Genomic DNA, 18,598 nt, shown 5'->3' with positions numbered 1-18,598 from the left:
AATAGTCTCCAATACCTCACCTCTCCCTTCTTACCTCCAGCTCCAAAGAAAAGAAAATCTATGAGCTCAAATTTTAGTGCTAAGCAGAAACAAGAAAAGAAACAGAATTCTAAATACTAAAAACCAGAGAAATCTAGTCTATGCATGTTTGTAGCTTGAATTTACACTACCTGAGAGAACTGGAGAAAAGTCTTGCTGAACATTTAATTTAGAGGCCCCTGGACTAACAGTAGTTCCCATAAACCTAGAAGAAGGGGAAAATTCTCTTTGAAGGACCCCATCTTTAAGCTAGCTAACGAGAATTTCTGTAAGTAAAATTACAAACCATGAAGCAGCTCATGGTACAAAATAACTAAACAGCCAAGGCACAATGAACAAGAGCTAGCAAAAACAACAGATTATATACACATAAAACAGACCCACAATAGTATGGTTAATATTATGATCAATTCTATACACCTGAGCCTGAAATATGCCTGTTTATATACTTGTATCTACTATATGAGAAAGATATAAAGATCCTAACCAAGAGAAAGCTGATATAGCCATATTAACTATTAACATATTAACTAATAGAAAGATAAATCCATCCTCTTTTAAGCAACAAATATTACCAGAGAAAAGGGAGTTAGTTAAGCTGCTGCAGTGCACAAAGGGGCCGCCCAGAGTAACATGGTGGCCACTCAGCAGGCATCCCCAGCCCTCATCCTGTCTCCCCGGACCCCTCACCCCAACTCCCCATTTTCTCCAGCTGGGAGGTGGCCTCAGGCTCCCTCGCCCGTCCCTTCCCTGTCCTCATCCTGGTCCCAGGGGTTGGAGGGAACACCACTTGCCTCCCACCAAAGCTCCAAAGAGAACCCACAAGGAATTGAATGACCTGGCACAGGACCCCCTGCTCCAGCAGAGTGTTCAGCTGGTCCTATTGGAGATGGCATGTCCCACTGGCAAGCTGCAGTAAGAGGTGAAATGACAGTCCCTATCAGCGTGGAATTTTTTTCTTGCAATTCATTTCCCAACAGACTACCCCTTTAAACCCCCTAAGGTTGCATTTACAGGAATGTATTATCCAAATAGTAACAGTAATGGCAGCATGTGTTTTGATATTCTATGGTCACAGTGGTCTCCAGCACTATTTCAAAAGTACCCTTGAACATTTTGTTCCCTATTGTGTGATTCCAATCCACATGATCCTCTAGTGACTGAGGTTGCTGGGATCTACAGAAAGGATAGAGAAAAGTATAGCAGAAGAGCTCAGGGATGGACTCAAAGTATGCCAGGTAATTAAAGAAATTGAATATCCTCTACAAACAAAGACAGGGGCACTCTGAAAGAGAAAGTCCTTTTAGGCTGGGCATAATGGCTGACACCTATAATCTCAATACTTTGGGAGGCTAAAGCAGGAGGATTGCTTGGGCCCAGGAGTTCAAAAGCAGCCTGGACAATGTAGTGAGACGCTGTCTCTACAAAAAAATTTAAAAATTAGCCAGGCATAATGGCATGTGCCTTTGGTCTCAGCTACTCAGGAGGCTGAAGTGGGAGGCACCCTTGAGTCCAGGAATTCAAGGCTGCAGTGAGTCATGATAGTACCACTGCACTCTTGCCTGGGTGACAGAGCAAGGCCCGGTCTCAAAAAAAAAAAAAAAAAGCAAGTTATTTTGATTTCCATTTTACTGCCTTCCATGAGTGCATACCTCACCCTGCCCTGTACATACAACCTGATACAGCAATGCTGCAGGTTGCACATACTTGGAACAACATACTAGAAATACTGTACATCTGTACCAACATTGCCTCCTAGCAGAGAAGTGTGTGTGTGACAAGCCAGTTCTACAGGCATAGCCTAGGTGTGAGACTAAAAGCTTTCCTCATTGACTTAAATTTGGATAACAGTTAGGGGTGGTGGGTATGATGTGTGCTTGGATGGAGGAGAAAAGCTTTACTCACCTGTAGGAGACTGTTTTCAGTAGATTCCATCTATAGTCAAGACAATTGTGAAAAGCAAAGTGAACTGAAGCTGTTTCTGTATTCATTTTACTGCAAAGGAGCTACATCTTACATAAAATTATGACCAACCAGATTAAACTCTACCCACATCCTGTATTTTAAGGTCTAAGTTTAACTGGACAACATTTATATGGATTGGAGCTATTAGTACATCAAATGTGATGGGTTTTCTGTTGTTTGGAATAGTTTCAGAAGGAATGGTACCTGCTCCTCTTTGTACCTCTGGTAGAATTTGGCTGTGAATCCATCTGGCCTTGTTTTATACGGTTGGTAGGCTATTAATTACTGCCTCAATTTCAGAACTTGTTATTGGTCTATTCAGGGATATGGCTTCTTCCTGGTTTAGTACTGGGAGGGTGTATGTGTCCAGGAATTTATCCACTTCTTCTAGATTTCTAGTTTATTTGTGTAGAGGTGTTTATAAGTACTCTGATGGTAGTTGGTATTTTGTGGGACCACTGGTGATATCCTCTTTATCATTTCTTATTGTGTCTATTTGATTCTTCTCTCTTTTCTCCTTTATTAATCTAGCTAGTGGTCTATTTTGTTAATCTTTTCAAAAAACCAGCCCCTGGATTCATTGATTTTTTTGAAGGGGTTTTGTGTCTCTATCTCCCTCAATTCTGTTCTGATCTTAGTCATTTCTTGTCTCCTGCTAGCTTTTAAATTTGTTTGCTCTTGCTTCTCTAGTTCTTGTAATTGTGATGTTAGGGTGTCAATTTTAGATCTTTCCTGCTTTCTCTTCTGGGCATTTAGTGCTATAAATTTCCTTCTTAAGACTGCTTTAGCTGTATCCCGGAGATTCTGGTATGTTGTGTCTCTGTTCTCATTGGTTTCAAAGAACATCTTTATTTCTGCCTTCATTTCATTATTTACCCAGTAGTCATTCAACAGCAAGTTGTTCAGTTTCCATGTAGTTGTACAGTTTTGAGTGAGTTTCTTAATCCTACGTTCTGATTTGATTGAGTCTGAGAGACTGTTAAGATTTCCATTCTTTTGCATTTGCTGAGGAGTGTTTTACTTCCAATTATGTGGTCAATTTTAGAATAAGTGCCATGTGGTACTGAGAAGAATGTATATTCTGTTGATTTGGGGTAGAGGGTTCTGTAGATGTCTATTAGTTTCACTTGGTCCAGAACTGAGTTCAAGTCCTGAATATAATCCTTGTTAATTTTCTGTCTCATTGATCTAATATTGACAGTGGAGTGTTAAAATCTCCCACTCTTATTGTGTGGGAGTCTACATCTCTTTGTAGGTCTCTAAGAACTTGTTTTATAAATCTAGGTGCTCCTGTATTGGGTACATATATATTTAGGACAGTTAGCTCTTCTTGTTGCATTGATCCCCTTACCATTATGTAATGCTCTTCATTGGCCTTTTGATCTTTGTTGGTTTAAAGTCTGTTTTATCAGAGACTAGGATTGTAACCCCTGTGGGTTTTTTGCTTTCCATTTGCTTGGTAAATATTCCTCCATCCCTTGATTTTGAACCTATGTGTGTCTTTGCATGTGAGATGGGTCTCCTGAATACAGCACACCAATAGGTCTTGACTCCTTATCCAATTGCCAGTCTGTGTCTTTTAATTGGAGCATTTAGTCCATTTACATTTAAAGTTAATATTGTTATGTGTGAATTTGATCCTGTCATCATGATGCTAGCTGGTTATTTTGCACATTAGTTGATGTAGTTTCTTCATAGTGTCATTGGTCTTTCTATTTTGATGTGTTTTTGCAGTGACTGGTACTGGTTTTTCCTTTCCATATTTAGCACTTCCTTCAGGAACTCTTTGTAAGGCAGGCCTGGTGGTGACAAAATCCCTCAGCATTTGCTTGTCTGGAAAGGATTTTATTTCTCATTCACTTGTGATGCTTAGTTTGACTGGATATGAAATTCTGGGTTGAAAATTCTTTCAGAATGTTGAATATTGGCCCCTACCCTCTTCTGGTTTGTAGGGTTTCTGCAGATAGATTTGCTTAGTCTGATGGGCTTCCATCTGTAGGTTACTTGACCTTTCTCTCTGGCTGCTCTTAACATTTTTTCCTTCATTTCAACCTTGGAGAAATCTGCAATTATGTGTCTTGAGGTTGCACTTCTCAAGTAGTATCTTAGTGGTGTTCTCCATATTTCCTGAATTTGATTGTTGGCCTGTCTTTCCAGGTTGGGGAAATTCTCCTGGATAATACAGTGAAGAGTGTTTTCCAACTTGGTTCCATTTTCCCTGTCACTTTCAGGGACCCCAATCAATCGTAGGTTTGGTCTTTTCACATAGTCCCATATTTTTTGGAAGCTTTGTTTGTTCCTTTTTGTTTTTTTTCTAATCTTGTCTTCACGCCTTATTTCACTAAGTTGATCTTCAATCTCTGATATCCTTTCTTCCCCTTGATGGATTTGGCTATTGATACTTGTGTATGGTTCATGAAGTTCTCATGCTGTGCTTTTCAGCTCCATCAGGTCATTTATTTTCCTCTCTAAACCAGTTATTCTAGTTAGCAGTTACTGTAACCTTTTGTCAAGGTTCTTAGCTTCCTTGCATTGAATGAGAAATGCTTCTTTAGCTCAAAGGAGTTTGTTATTACCCACCTTCTGAAGCCTACTTCTGTCAGTTCATCAAACTCATTCTCTATCCAGTTTTGTGCCCTTGCTGGAGGAGTTGCGATCATTTGGAGGAGAAGAGGCATTCTGGTTTTTGGAATTTTCACTGTTTTTGTGCTGGTTTTTCCTCATCTTTGTGGATTTATCTGCCTTTGATCTTTGAGGCTGATGACCTTTGGATTGGGTTTCTGTGTGGGGGTCCTTTTTGTTGATGCTGATGTTGTTGCTTTNAAAAAAAAAAAAAAAAAGCAAGTTATTTTGATTTCCATTTTACTGCCTTCCATGAGTGCATACCTCACCCTGCCCTGTACATACAACCTGATACAGCAATGCTGCAGGTTGCACATACTTGGAACAACATACTAGAAATACTGTACATCTGTACCAACATTGCCTCCTAGCAGAGAAGTGTGTGTGTGACAAGCCAGTTCTACAGGCATAGCCTAGGTGTGAGACTAAAAGCTTTCCTCATTGACTTAAATTTGGATAACAGTTAGGGGTGGTGGGTATGATGTGTGCTTGGATGGAGGAGAAAAGCTTTACTCACCTGTAGGAGACTGTTTTTCAGTAGATTCCATCTATAGTCAAGACAATTGTGAAAAGCAAAGTGAACTGAAGCTGTTTCTGTATTCATTTTACTGCAAAGGAGCTACATCTTACATAAAAATTATGACCAACCAGATTAAACTCTACCCACATCCTGTATTTTAAGGTCTAAGTTTAACTGGACAACATTTATATGGATTGGAGCTATTAGTACATCAAATGTGATGGGTTTTTCTGTTGTTTGGAATAGTTTCAGAAGGAATGGTACCTGCTCCTCTTTGTACCTCTGGTAGAATTTGGCTGTGAATCCATCTGGCCTTGTTTTATACGGTTGGTAGGCTATTAATTACTGCCTCAATTTCAGAACTTGTTATTGGTCTATTCAGGGATATGGCTTCTTCCTGGTTTAGTACTGGGAGGGTGTATGTGTCCAGGAATTTATCCACTTCTTCTAGATTTCTAGTTTATTTGTGTAGAGGTGTTTATAAGTACTCTGATGGTAGTTGGTATTTTTGTGGGACCACTGGTGATATCCTCTTTATCATTTCTTATTGTGTCTATTTGATTCTTCTCTCTTTTCTCCTTTATTAATCTAGCTAGTGGTCTATTTTGTTAATCTTTTCAAAAAACCAGCCCCTGGATTCATTGATTTTTTTGAAGGGGTTTTTGTGTCTCTATCTCCCTCAATTCTGTTCTGATCTTAGTCATTTCTTGTCTCCTGCTAGCTTTTAAATTTGTTTGCTCTTGCTTCTCTAGTTCTTGTAATTGTGATGTTAGGGTGTCAATTTTAGATCTTTCCTGCTTTCTCTTCTGGGCATTTAGTGCTATAAATTTCCTTCTTAAGACTGCTTTAGCTGTATCCCGGAGATTCTGGTATGTTGTGTCTCTGTTCTCATTGGTTTCAAAGAACATCTTTATTTCTGCCTTCATTTCATTATTTACCCAGTAGTCATTCAACAGCAAGTTGTTCAGTTTCCATGTAGTTGTACAGTTTTGAGTGAGTTTCTTAATCCTACGTTCTGATTTGATTGAGTCTGAGAGACTGTTAAGATTTCCATTCTTTTGCATTTGCTGAGGAGTGTTTTACTTCCAATTATGTGGTCAATTTTAGAATAAGTGCCATGTGGTACTGAGAAGAATGTATATTCTGTTGATTTGGGGTAGAGGGTTCTGTAGATGTCTATTAGTTTCACTTGGTCCAGAACTGAGTTCAAGTCCTGAATATAATCCTTGTTAATTTTCTGTCTCATTGATCTAATATTGACAGTGGAGTGTTAAAATCTCCCACTCTTATTGTGTGGGAGTCTACATCTCTTTGTAGGTCTCTAAGAACTTGTTTTATAAATCTAGGTGCTCCTGTATTGGGTACATATATATTTAGGACAGTTAGCTCTTCTTGTTGCATTGATCCCCTTACCATTATGTAATGCTCTTCATTGGCCTTTTTGATCTTTGTTGGTTTAAAGTCTGTTTTATCAGAGACTAGGATTGTAACCCCTGTGGGTTTTTTGCTTTCCATTTGCTTGGTAAATATTCCTCCATCCCTTGATTTTGAACCTATGTGTGTCTTTGCATGTGAGATGGGTCTCCTGAATACAGCACACCAATAGGTCTTGACTCCTTATCCAATTGCCAGTCTGTGTCTTTTAATTGGAGCATTTAGTCCATTTACATTTAAAGTTAATATTGTTATGTGTGAATTTGATCCTGTCATCATGATGCTAGCTGGTTATTTTGCACATTAGTTGATGTAGTTTCTTCATAGTGTCATTGGTCTTTCTATTTTGATGTGTTTTTGCAGTGACTGGTACTGGTTTTTCCTTTCCATATTTAGCACTTCCTTCAGGAACTCTTTGTAAGGCAGGCCTGGTGGTGACAAAATCCCTCAGCATTTGCTTGTCTGGAAAGGATTTTATTTCTCATTCACTTGTGATGCTTAGTTTGACTGGATATGAAATTCTGGGTTGAAAATTCTTTCAGAATGTTGAATATTGGCCCCTACCCTCTTCTGGTTTGTAGGGTTTCTGCAGATAGATTTGCTTAGTCTGATGGGCTTCCATCTGTAGGTTACTTGACCTTTCTCTCTGGCTGCTCTTAACATTTTTTCCTTCATTTCAACCTTGGAGAAATCTGCAATTATGTGTCTTGAGGTTGCACTTCTCAAGTAGTATCTTAGTGGTGTTCTCCATATTTCCTGAATTTGATTGTTGGCCTGTCTTTCCAGGTTGGGGAAATTCTCCTGGATAATACAGTGAAGAGTGTTTTCCAACTTGGTTCCATTTTCCCTGTCACTTTCAGGGACCCCAATCAATCGTAGGTTTGGTCTTTTCACATAGTCCCATATTTTTTGGAAGCTTTGTTTGTTCCTTTTGTTTTTTTTCTAATCTTGTCTTCACGCCTTATTTCACTAAGTTGATCTTCAATCTCTGATATCCTTTCTTCCCCTTGATGGATTTGGCTATTGATACTTGTGTATGGTTCATGAAGTTCTCATGCTGTGCTTTTCAGCTCCATCAGGTCATTTATTTTCCTCTCTAAACCAGTTATTCTAGTTAGCAGTTACTGTAACCTTTTGTCAAGGTTCTTAGCTTCCTTGCATTGAATGAGAAATGCTTCTTTAGCTCAAAGGAGTTTGTTATTACCCACCTTCTGAAGCCTACTTCTGTCAGTTCATCAAACTCATTCTCTATCCAGTTTTGTGCCCTTGCTGGAGGAGTTGCGATCATTTGGAGGAGAAGAGGCATTCTGGTTTTGGAATTTTCACTGTTTTGTGCTGGTTTTCCTCATCTTTGTGGATTTATCTGCCTTTGATCTTTGAGGCTGATGACCTTTGGATTGGGTTTCTGTGTGGGGTCCTTTTTGTTGATGCTGATGTTGTTGCTTTCTGTTTGTTAGTTTTTCTTCTAATTGTCAGGTCCCTCTGCTGCAGGTCTGCTGCCATTTGCTGGAGGTCTGCTCCAGACCCTACTTGCCTGGGTATCACCAGTGGAGGCTGCAAAACAGCAAAGATTGCTGCCTGCTCCTTCCTCTGGAAGCTTCGTCCCAGAGGTGCCCCATCCTGATGCCAGCCAGAGCTCTCCTGCATGAGTTGCCTGTCAACCCCTGTTGGGAGGTCTCTCCCAGTCAGAAAGCATGGGAGTCAGGACCCCCTTGAGGAGGCAGGCTGTCTCTTAGCAGAGCTCAAGAGTTGTGCTGTGAGATTCACTGTTCTGTTCAGAGTCAGCAGGCAGGAACGTTTAAGTCTGCTGAAGCTGCGCCCACATCCACCCCTTCTCCCAGGTGCTCTGTCCCATGGGAGATGGGAGTTTTATCTATAAGTCCCTGACTGGGGCTTCTGCCTTTCTTTTAGAGATCCCTTGCCCAGTGAAGAGGAATCGAGAGAAGCAGTGTGGCCACAGCCGTTTTGCTGTGCTGTGTTGAGTTCTGTGCAGTCTAAACTTCCAGGCCTCCTTAGCACTGTCAGGGGAAAACTGCCTACTTAAGCCTCAGTAATGGCTGATGCCCATCCTCCCACCAAGCTTGATCTTCCCAGGTCAACTTCAGACTGCTGTGCTGGCAGTGAGAATTTCAAGCCAGTGGTTCTTAGCTTGCTGGGCTCCATGGGAATGGGACCCACTGAGCCAGACCACTTGGCTCCCTAGCTTCAGCCCCCTTTCCAGGGGAGTGAACAGTTCTGTCTTGCTGTGATTCCAGGTGCCATTGGGGTATGAAAAAAAAAATTCCTGCAGCTAGCTTGGTGTCTGTCCAAACTAGCTCTTATTTTTCTTATGCTCTTAATCGCTTAGGTCTAAGTGTACCTAAGGGTGAAAATCCATTTGATAGAAATACTTGTGTAGATTTAAAGATTGTTCCTCTGGAGTTAATCTATGTAATAAATTGATTACTAAACTGATTACATATTTTAAAAGGTAGGAGATATACAAAGAATTTCTACAACTCAAAAATAAAAATATAAGCAACACAAGTTTTTAAAAAACAGGCAAAAGATTTGAATAGACATTTCATCATAAAAGATATACACATGGCCAGTGGGCACAGAAAAAAGTATCCAACATTGTTAGTCATTGGAGAAATGTAAATTAAAACCAAAAGTGAGTAGAAAATAAAAGCATTAAGAATGACTTGGCCGGGCGCGGTGGCTCAAGCCTGTAATCCCAGCACTTTGGGAGGCCGAGACGGGCAGATCACGAGGTCAGGAGATTGAGACCATCCTGGCTAACGTGGGGAAACCCCGTCTCTACTAAAATACAAAAAACTAGCCGGGCGAGGTGGCGGCGCCTGTAATCCCAGCTACTCGGGAGGCTGAGGCAGGAGAATGGCGTAAACCCGGGAGGCGGAGCTTGCAGTGAGCTGAGATCCGGCCACTGTACTCCAGCCTGGGCGACAGAGCAAGACCCCGTCTCAAAAAAAAAAAAAAAAAAAAGAATGACTCATGTATTTCCATTTCTGGCCAAAATGCAGTAAGAGAGAACAGATTTATCCTCCTCTCTGAAACAACAACAACAAAAACACAAATACATGAAACAGCAATTCTTAGAACAAGTTAGACAATGAAGAATGGTGATCTCCAAGAAATAGGAAATAAATGAGGTGAGCTAACGATTGCCCCAGTATACTATTTGCAGGAAGTTTTTTCAGGTCACAGGGCAGGGAAGAGGCACCTTCGTGGAGGTGTCCTGGAGCTGAGGAGACAGCCGCGAGTCTGGAGAGTGAGGTGGCTAGAGTGCCTAGGGCAGAGTACCAAAGATGTGAGAGCCTCCCTGGAAGAACCTGAAGACCTGCAGAAGGTCCCCCTCAAACAGCCAGCTAAGTGCTGATCAGTGCATGTGTGTGGGAAAATACCCAAGGTCAGGGGAAGAATCACTAAATTAACATGAGGAAACAATCATCAGAGCTCACATAGTGCTAGAAAGGGTGAAAACCTGTGACGCTGTCTCCTTGGAATGCCATGCTCCATGACAGTCACACAGAGGTCAGTCTCTGCATACCCAAGACTTTAAAACGTCTGTGAAATTGAACCGCTAACTCAGCAAGTGTTTCAGCAGGTAAGTCAACTGTGTACCGAGTACTTGGAACCATTAATAACACCCTACCAACCTAACTCAAAGTGTTGCTCAGGAAAGTCTCTCTTAAGCGGGAACACCTCTCCGTACTCGTCAAATGCTCACTACCACTAACCCCACCATCCCCCAAAAGCTCCTTCCATACTAGCCATCTTTCTGGGTACTCCTCCTAGTCTGCCACCCCTAAGCCCTGGGACTTTTCCTTCCTGCTGTTTCCCATCAATACTGCCCTGTCTCATTCCTTCAGGACCTGGCCCCTCTGCTACTCAAAGTGGCAGCAAGCCTTCTCATGGCCTAATCTACACAAATGAGTGAGAAGCTAGGAATAGTTAAAGTGATTTTACCCAGTCACTGTCCTTCTCAGTGCAATGCATTATGTAGTAGCAATAGGTGCTATCAGGAAACACATGATCTCAACACAGAATAGTTGCCATGTGGACGTTGCTGGTATGCTAGCAAACACAGCGAGGAGGGGTTTGGAGCAAGCAGGCTTGACCATGTCCCCTTAATTCCCATCAAAGACAAAGTGCCTTCTTTTTTCTCTACACAGAATCCACCCCTGGGAAGATGCAGGGCAGTCACAGAGCATTTCACAGGTGTTAGGGGAATGTCCTATGTGTTTGGGGAAAGGAAAAGGAAGATAGGAAGGAGGAAAATATAAAGGAGGTTCAGTCGACAAACACTAGTTGAATATTCTACATATGCCAGGCACTGCTCTAGGTTCTGGGGTTATACCAGTGAACAAATGGTTTTGTTCCTTTTATACCTGTGGTCCCCCAAATTTCCCCACCATGGAAATCTCCGCCTTGGAAGACACAGAACTTTGAATGTGTCTTTGTAAGAAGTTTCCCAGGTAAGTTGGATTGTCAGGCAATTTGAGAAACCACTATTGAAGCGACAGTTGAGATTCTTCTCAATCAAAAAAGCAACCTACAATACTCACGGCTGCTGACCTTTGGAAAACAATTGTATTGAATATCGAGGTGCTATTTTTCTTCACACTGTCTACCAAAGGTTTGCTTTGGTGTCCTCCTAATCCTTCTCCAAACACGGAGGCCCCTCCCAATCTACTCCATATACTTATGCTTTGAATATCAGGCCCCACCTGTACCTCGTACGCCGACTCCCAATTATTTGTCAGTTTCCTCACCACATGCCCATCAATTATATTTAGCAATATAATATGTACTGAGGACTTTTGATAAGAGGTATGTTCCTTCTGATTTATACATATTTTCTCAAGTCATCCTAAAAACTATGTAGTAGGTATTATCCTGCAGAAGAGGAAATTGAGACAGATTATATAACATGACCATTGTTATTGAGAATGAGGTCATTCTTCATGTATTAACACGACCTTCCATCTTCTGTTGTGCCTCCATCATACTGATTAACACCTTAAGTTTTGAAATTGAGAGAGAGGGAGAAGAAGAGGGAGAGGGAGAGAAAAGGAGAGCGATCCAGAGGAAATTTGGAAAAGAGAGAGGGAAAGGCTCTTAAATACAACACCTCTTCCATTTACTTGATATATGAACTTCACCTCTTACAGTCTCTTTTCCACATCTGCAACAGAGAAATGACTCCTACTCTATGTAGGTTGTGGGGTTTAAATGAGGTTATGAATATAAAGCTTCTCATACTGCACTTGCCACATAAGCTTAAGTATGTGATAATAACAGCCCTATATCTATATACTCGCTTTTTCTTCAGCTTTTTAAAATCAATATGTGACATTATATTGTGGGGGGGGGCGGGGTGTGAGTTATCTCTTTGTCCCACTGTGTTGTTTTTTTTTTTTTTTTTTGAGACAAAGTGTCACTCTTGTTGCCCAGGCTGGAGTGCAACAGCCCTATATCTATATACTCCGCTTTTTCTAGTCAGTATCTGACATTATATTGTGTGTGGTGGGGGAGGGGGCCCGGGGGGGGATTTTATTTTCTGTCCCCTGCTTTTTTTTTTTTTTTTTTTTTAAGACAAAGTCTCGCTCTTGTTACCCAGGCTGGAGTGCAATGGCATGACCTCGGCTCACTGCAACCTCTGCCTCCCGGGTTCAAGTGATTCTCTTGCCTCAGTCACACAAGTAACCAGGATTACAGATGTATGCCACCACACCCAGCTAATTTTTGCATTTTTAGTAGAGATGGGGTTTCATTGTGTTGTCTAGGCTGATCTCAAACTCCTGACCTCAGGTGATCCACCCGCCTCAGCCTCCCAAAGTGCTGGGTTTACAGGTGTGGACCACCACGCCCATCCCGTCCCACTGTATCATAAGCTCTACACGAGAGGGAACTTTGCCACACTCACCTCTGTATCCACAGTGCTTACAATTATGGCTGGCTCCTAGCAGGCACACTTTCAGTATTTGTTGAATGGTTGTTATGACAATAATCTTCCCTATGGCACTAGCTGTTATGATCATAATCTTCTCTACAGCACCTCACTACCAACACAGTAGTTGCCCTACAAATGCTTTCTATGTGGTTTGCAGTAAATAGAACCCAAAACCCTTATTATCATACTATATTGCCACCCACTTCAGCTAAACTGAATGAATAACCTTCTGGCTGGGGTAACCTATTTGAAGATACAGATCACAAAAACAAAGAGAGCATCTAATAAATACTGATTATTCATTACATTGCCTGCTTTCTACCCTGGCTTCTAGGAACAAACAAGTTCAGTGAATATCATCCCTTCTAAGATGTATATTTAAACCTTTAAGCTCTCCTGTATTTTACAAATTTCCTAAAATAATGTATTATTTTACAAACAGAAACAAAATTTTAATTGAGAAAAAAATAACAAATATAATAACCTAGCATGGAGAAAAGCACTGCATTCTAACCTGGGTGATAGCGCAAGACCCTGTCTCAAAAAAAAGAAAAAAAGAAGGTATTTAAGGTCAAGTCAAATCTCCCTTGCTCTATCTCTGACATCTGTCCCTAGAGGCAGCCAAATGGTAGTTTGGCATTTATCAGGATGCCCATGATGTCAAATTCTTTCTTTTTGTGTTTGATGTTGCCAACCATTAATGTTCAAGTCTATGATCTATTATTTCATTAGGGGCTTGTAAAGAGGCAAAACCCTATCACTTCTTTTTCAAACATTAACTATCATCCTAAGATAAATTTCCCTTTACCTACAACTTGCTTACCTAGTTGTACAGTTTGCAAAGAATACATATTTTTTCTTTAATCATTTTTCAAAATAAGGAGTTGGTTTCCTATGACCCTTTGTTTTAGTTATATTATGAACATATTGTGTTACAGATATTTGATGAGTTTGAATCCACTTATCACTTGTATTAGTGCTCATATCATCCCATTTTGGTCAGTGAGAAGTCTATTTTTTAACTGGCAAATAAAGTGTGTATATTTAGAGTATACATGACGTTTTGATATGTGCATACATTGTGCAATGGCTGAATAGAACTAATTAACATATGGATTACCTCACATACTTATTTTCTGTGGTGAGAACACTTAAAATTTAATCTCAGCTATTTTCAAGTATATGTTAACTATAGTGAACATGATGTACAATAGATTTCTTGAATTTATTTCTCCTGTCCAACTGAAATTTTGTATCCTTTGACTAACATCTTCCCAATTCGCCTATCTCCTAGCCTTTGGTGACCATTACTCTACTCTCTGCCTTGATGACTTTTTTTTTTTTTTTTTTTTTTTGAGACGGAGTCTCTCTCTGTCACCCAGGCTGGAGTGCCCTGGCGTGATCTCCACTCACTGCAAGCTCCGCCTCCCAGGTTCATGCCATTGTCCTGCCTCAGCCTTCCCAGTAGCTGGGACTATAGGCGCCCGCCACCAAGCCCGGCTAATTTTTGTATGTTTTAGTAGAGACAGGTTTCACCGTGTTAGCCAGGATGGTCTCCATCTGACCTTATGATTCACCCGCCTCGGCCTCCCAACGGGCTGGGATTACAGGCGTGAGCCACCGCGCCCCGCTGAGTTTGAATTTTTAAAATCCTACATTGCTATGTTGAATGACGGTACTCCCTCCAAAATTCATGTTGAAACTTAATCCCGATGCAACAGTATTAAGAGCCTTTGGAAGGTGATTCAGTCATGAGGGCTCTGCTCTCACAAATGGAATTTGCACACTTATAAAAGACCTCAGGGTTGAAGGGAGAGTCCTCTTGCTCCTATGCTCTTCTGCCATGTGAGGCAACAGTGTTCCTCCCCTCCAAAGGATGCAGCAACTAGTCGCCATTTTGGAAGCAGAGATTGGGTCCTCATCATATATCAAACCTGCCAGTGTCTATCTTGAACTTTCCAGCCTCCAGAACTATGAGAAATAAATTCCTGTTGATAAATTACCAGTCTATGATATTTTATTATACCAATAGGAAACAGACTAAGACATACATATAAATGCGATCATACTGTATTTGTCTTTTTGTGTTGGCTTATTTCATTTAATATAATGTCCCTAGTTTCATCTATGTTGCCACAAATGACAGCATTTCCTTCTTTTTTAAAGCTGAATAGTAGTATTCCATTTTTCTGATCCTTTTATTCACTGATAGACTCTGAAGTTGATTCCGTATCTTGGCTATTGTGACTAATGCTGCAATAAACATGGGAGTGTAGATATTCTCTTCTCAAATATCTCTGACACACTCACTCCACCAATTCCTTTGGATATATACCCATTAATGGGATGACTGGGTCATATGATAGTTCTATTTTTAATTTTTCAGGAAACTTCATAGTGTTTTCCATAGCAGCTGTGCTATTTTATACTTTCACCAGCAGTTTAAGGGTTCCCTTTCTTCTATATCCTCATCAACATCGTTACCTTTCATCTTGTTGATAATAGCTATTCTAACAGGTGCGAGGTGGTAAGTAGGAAGCTTTTCAAGCTGGCCCTTGTGAGTCATTTTGAGATGACCCCAATAGTATTTGATATTTCCTTGCCTCTCCTATAACAAGATACTTCATGTTCTTTTATATTTTCTGTCCGACACCTTGAATCAGCTATTTCTCCTAAAAGTTTTGGTTCCTCTTGTTGGAAAAGGTGTCTGGAAACCACAATCTAGGTGCTACAGGATAGATGTCAATTTGAGGCTGGCTCATATCTGTAATCCCACCACTTTAGGAGGCCAAGGCAAGTGGATTGCTTGATGTCATGAGTTCAAGACCAGCCTGGCCAACATGGTGAAGCCCTCTTTCTACTAAAAGCACACAAAAAAATTAGCCGGGTGTGGTGGCACACACCTGTAGTCCCAATGAGCTGAGATCATGCCACTGCACTTCAGCCTGGGCAACAGAGTGAGACTCCATCTCAAAAAAAAAAAAAAAAAAAAAAAAAAAAGAATGTCAATTTGCTCAATTTTGGATGTAGTAAAGAATTTCCTTCAAACTGTAGACAGTCCTAAAAGCACTTAGCACTTGATTATTTAGAAATTCATTATCTGGATCTCTTGCTTTTTATAAGTGCTTTTGTATCTGTGTCCTTTCTGAGACTAGGAGTTTAAAAACCATAACCTCTTCTTCACCAGTCCCTGGCCCAAAGTTTGTAACATGATAGACACTCAGAATATATTCATTGAATGAGAAAAATCAGGCTTTAGATGCTAAATGACCAGAAATGAGTTTCAAAAATATGAGAAGAAACAGCAGCATAATTAGAATAACCTGGCCTCTGAGGACATTATTTTAATAGGGTCTACATTTGCTTGGCTGTTTAAATTCATGTTTACTTAAAAAGCAATTACTTTACAGACCTATGCTATATTTTAAAAGGGCATTTTGAGTTGGTTCAAAGGTTATGGGTTATTGTTGACACAGTTTCCTCCAAAAACCACCCTTGACTAGCTCTAAAACAAGAGAGTTTCTATGAAAAGATACAAGTTTTAATTTTCTATTCAGGTCATCCTCAGAGAATTTCAACCTATGATGATTAATCAAACAGAGACAAAAAAGGGCAAAGCAGGTCTAAGTTAACAGCAGATAGAGTGCAGCCCCTCCCTGCTGGGCAGGGAGTTGGCAGGGGTGGGGTACATGACAAGTTAGCCGAGATGAGGCTCCTGGTTGGCTGGGTGGGGAAGTACAGGGATGGAATGTGCCTGTGAAGCTACTGATTGACCCTGGACAGTTTGCAGCCTTGAGTAGGAGGGGTAGGATCTGAAGAAGAGCAACAGAGGGCTTTGGAAGGAATTGGGGTAAGGTGGTAGAGGGGAATCTGGTTTCTTATTAAGAGGCAGAGAAAGGATGGGCAAAAAAAAAAACGGTCTTCCTGTCCTTCTCCAGTGCCTCATCTATTATAGCTTTCTGCTGAATTTTGCTCATGCAAACCCCGTCTTTGCTCTTTCTCCAGCTGCTCCCTTAATCTTTCTATTCCTCTTTTTGGCTGACAGCCTCTTTCTCTGATGGCATTTAATTGACCTTAACTCACAACAGAGGAATAAACTTTTGCTCACTAATGGCAAAATCCAACTCTGGCTACTTACGGCAAAAGACAGGTTAGTGTAAGAAACTTGGTAGCAATGAGAATCTGTAGGCAAGCTAAGAGAATGGGCCTTGGAAATTGGCAGGATCCAGGGTAGCTCTAAGGACTAGTAAGTGGGAGCCAAAGGATTAGTTTCCTAGCAGAAACAGCCTGGTCAAGAATGTCACTGCTGGGGTAAACCATTTGTGAAAATCTCAGTGACCTCCCTCAGCCAGGTCATGAGAAGAAGGAGCTTATAATGTAAGAGGCAGACCACTGGATTTCCTCTCCCATGAAGGCTGTACGTGACAGGATGGATATGTTTGGAAATTGGCAGTGCTATTAAAAAGAGGTAGTGAATGCCCAGCAGCCACAAAAAAATAAAAGAAAAAAAGAAAGAAAAGGTTTTTTTACTCAAAGACATCAACTTATTATCACAATTACTTAGTGGTTCAAATCCTGCGATTTCTTTCTTAATTTCTTAAATTTGCAAAGTTAGTGCTCTCAGTGTCTTAAAAACAATTTTTTTTAATTTTTAAAATTAAAAACATATGTCCTCGTTTTGTTTCTTTTCTTCCGATGAGTCAGTGACCTTAAGAATCCAAAGCTCTGCACCCCTGGACTAAGGCCAGGAGTGAAAATCCATTGCTAAGGTTAGTCAGCCCTGAAAAAAAAAAAACCCTTTTCCCTTTGGCCTTTTCATGACTTCTCTCTACCCAAATAGAAACAATTAGCCATTGAAACTAAGTTTTTTTTTTTTTTTTTCAACTTATTATGAAAATTTTCACAATATACAAATGTAGAGAGTATTATATAATGAAACTCCTTGAGCCAGCTTCAACAATTCATCTCTGCCCACACACCCTCACATCCATGCACACAACCTCACACAATTTTGTTCTCCTTAGTCGGATGATTCTAAAGCCAACCCCAGACATACGATTTTATCCAGCAATATTTTATTCTGGTTCTCTAAAATATAAGGACTCTGAAGATTGATAATCATAATATCACTACCAAACCTAACACATTTATTAAAAATTATTTCCTATCCTCAAATAGCAAGTCAATGGTCAAGTTTCCCCAGTTGTCTCATCTATTTCTGGATCAAGTCAGGATCCAAATGTGGTCTGTACATTCTGGCCAAATTTTTAAAGAGATTACAGTAACTGCCCAAACTTTTATAGTCTTAGTTTGAAGTTTGAACACAGCTTTTTCTTTGTAATTATTTATTATGTTTTTGAGACAGAATCTCGCTCTATTACCCAGGCTGGAGTGCAGTGGCGCTGGAGTGCACAGCCTCTGAGTTCAAGTAATTCTCATGTCCCAATGACCCGAGCAACTGGGATTACAGGCATGCACCACCACGCCCAGCTAATACTTGTAGTTTTAGTAGAGACAGGGTTTCAACATGTTGGTCAGGCTGGTCTCAAACTCCTGACCTCAAGTGACCCAACCACATCAGCTTCCCAAAGTGCTAAGATTACAGACTTGAGCCACTCACGCCCACCCTATTTATTTCAGTAGCTCTTTGGCAAACAGGTGGTGTTTGGTTACTTGAATAAGTTCTTCAGTGGTGATTTCTGAGATTCTGGTGCACCCACCACCTGAGCAGTGTACACTGAACATAGTTTTTTCATTTTAGTTTTCTTTGGTAGTCTAAGCTCATCTATGTTCTGAAGCTGCCATAATTTCAAGTGTTGAAGTGATTCAGTGTCCCTCAGCCCATATCTTCAGGTTAAAGAAGCATATCTTGCAATTTCATTAAGAAAAACTATCCAGGCCTTTTTAAAAAATGCTATTATTATTTCTTCTCAAAGAGTAGAGAAAGTAGCAACTGTTTTCTAAAATGTAGAGTTTATTTACTCTAACATTGTTTATGGTGACTTCAGATTGGAACTAAAAAGGTCCACCAAGGAGCCTGGTTAAACAGACTACCCTATGCC

The 18,598-nt window shown here is 40.5% G+C and overlaps 1 pseudogene; it reads left to right on the top strand.

The window, feature by feature from the left end:
* Positions 1-856: 856 nt before the first annotated feature.
* Positions 857-1,285, top strand: LOC108533677 (ubiquitin-conjugating enzyme E2 D2 pseudogene; annotated as a pseudogene).
* The last annotated feature ends 17,313 nt before the right edge of the window (positions 1,286-18,598 follow it).

This window comes from Rhinopithecus bieti, unplaced genomic scaffold (assembly GCF_001698545.2).
Source record: "Rhinopithecus bieti isolate Rb0 unplaced genomic scaffold, ASM169854v2 scaffold_11110, whole genome shotgun sequence".
NCBI lineage: Eukaryota > Metazoa > Chordata > Mammalia > Primates > Cercopithecidae > Rhinopithecus > Rhinopithecus bieti.
This window is presented reverse-complemented; position numbering and strand designations above follow the sequence as displayed.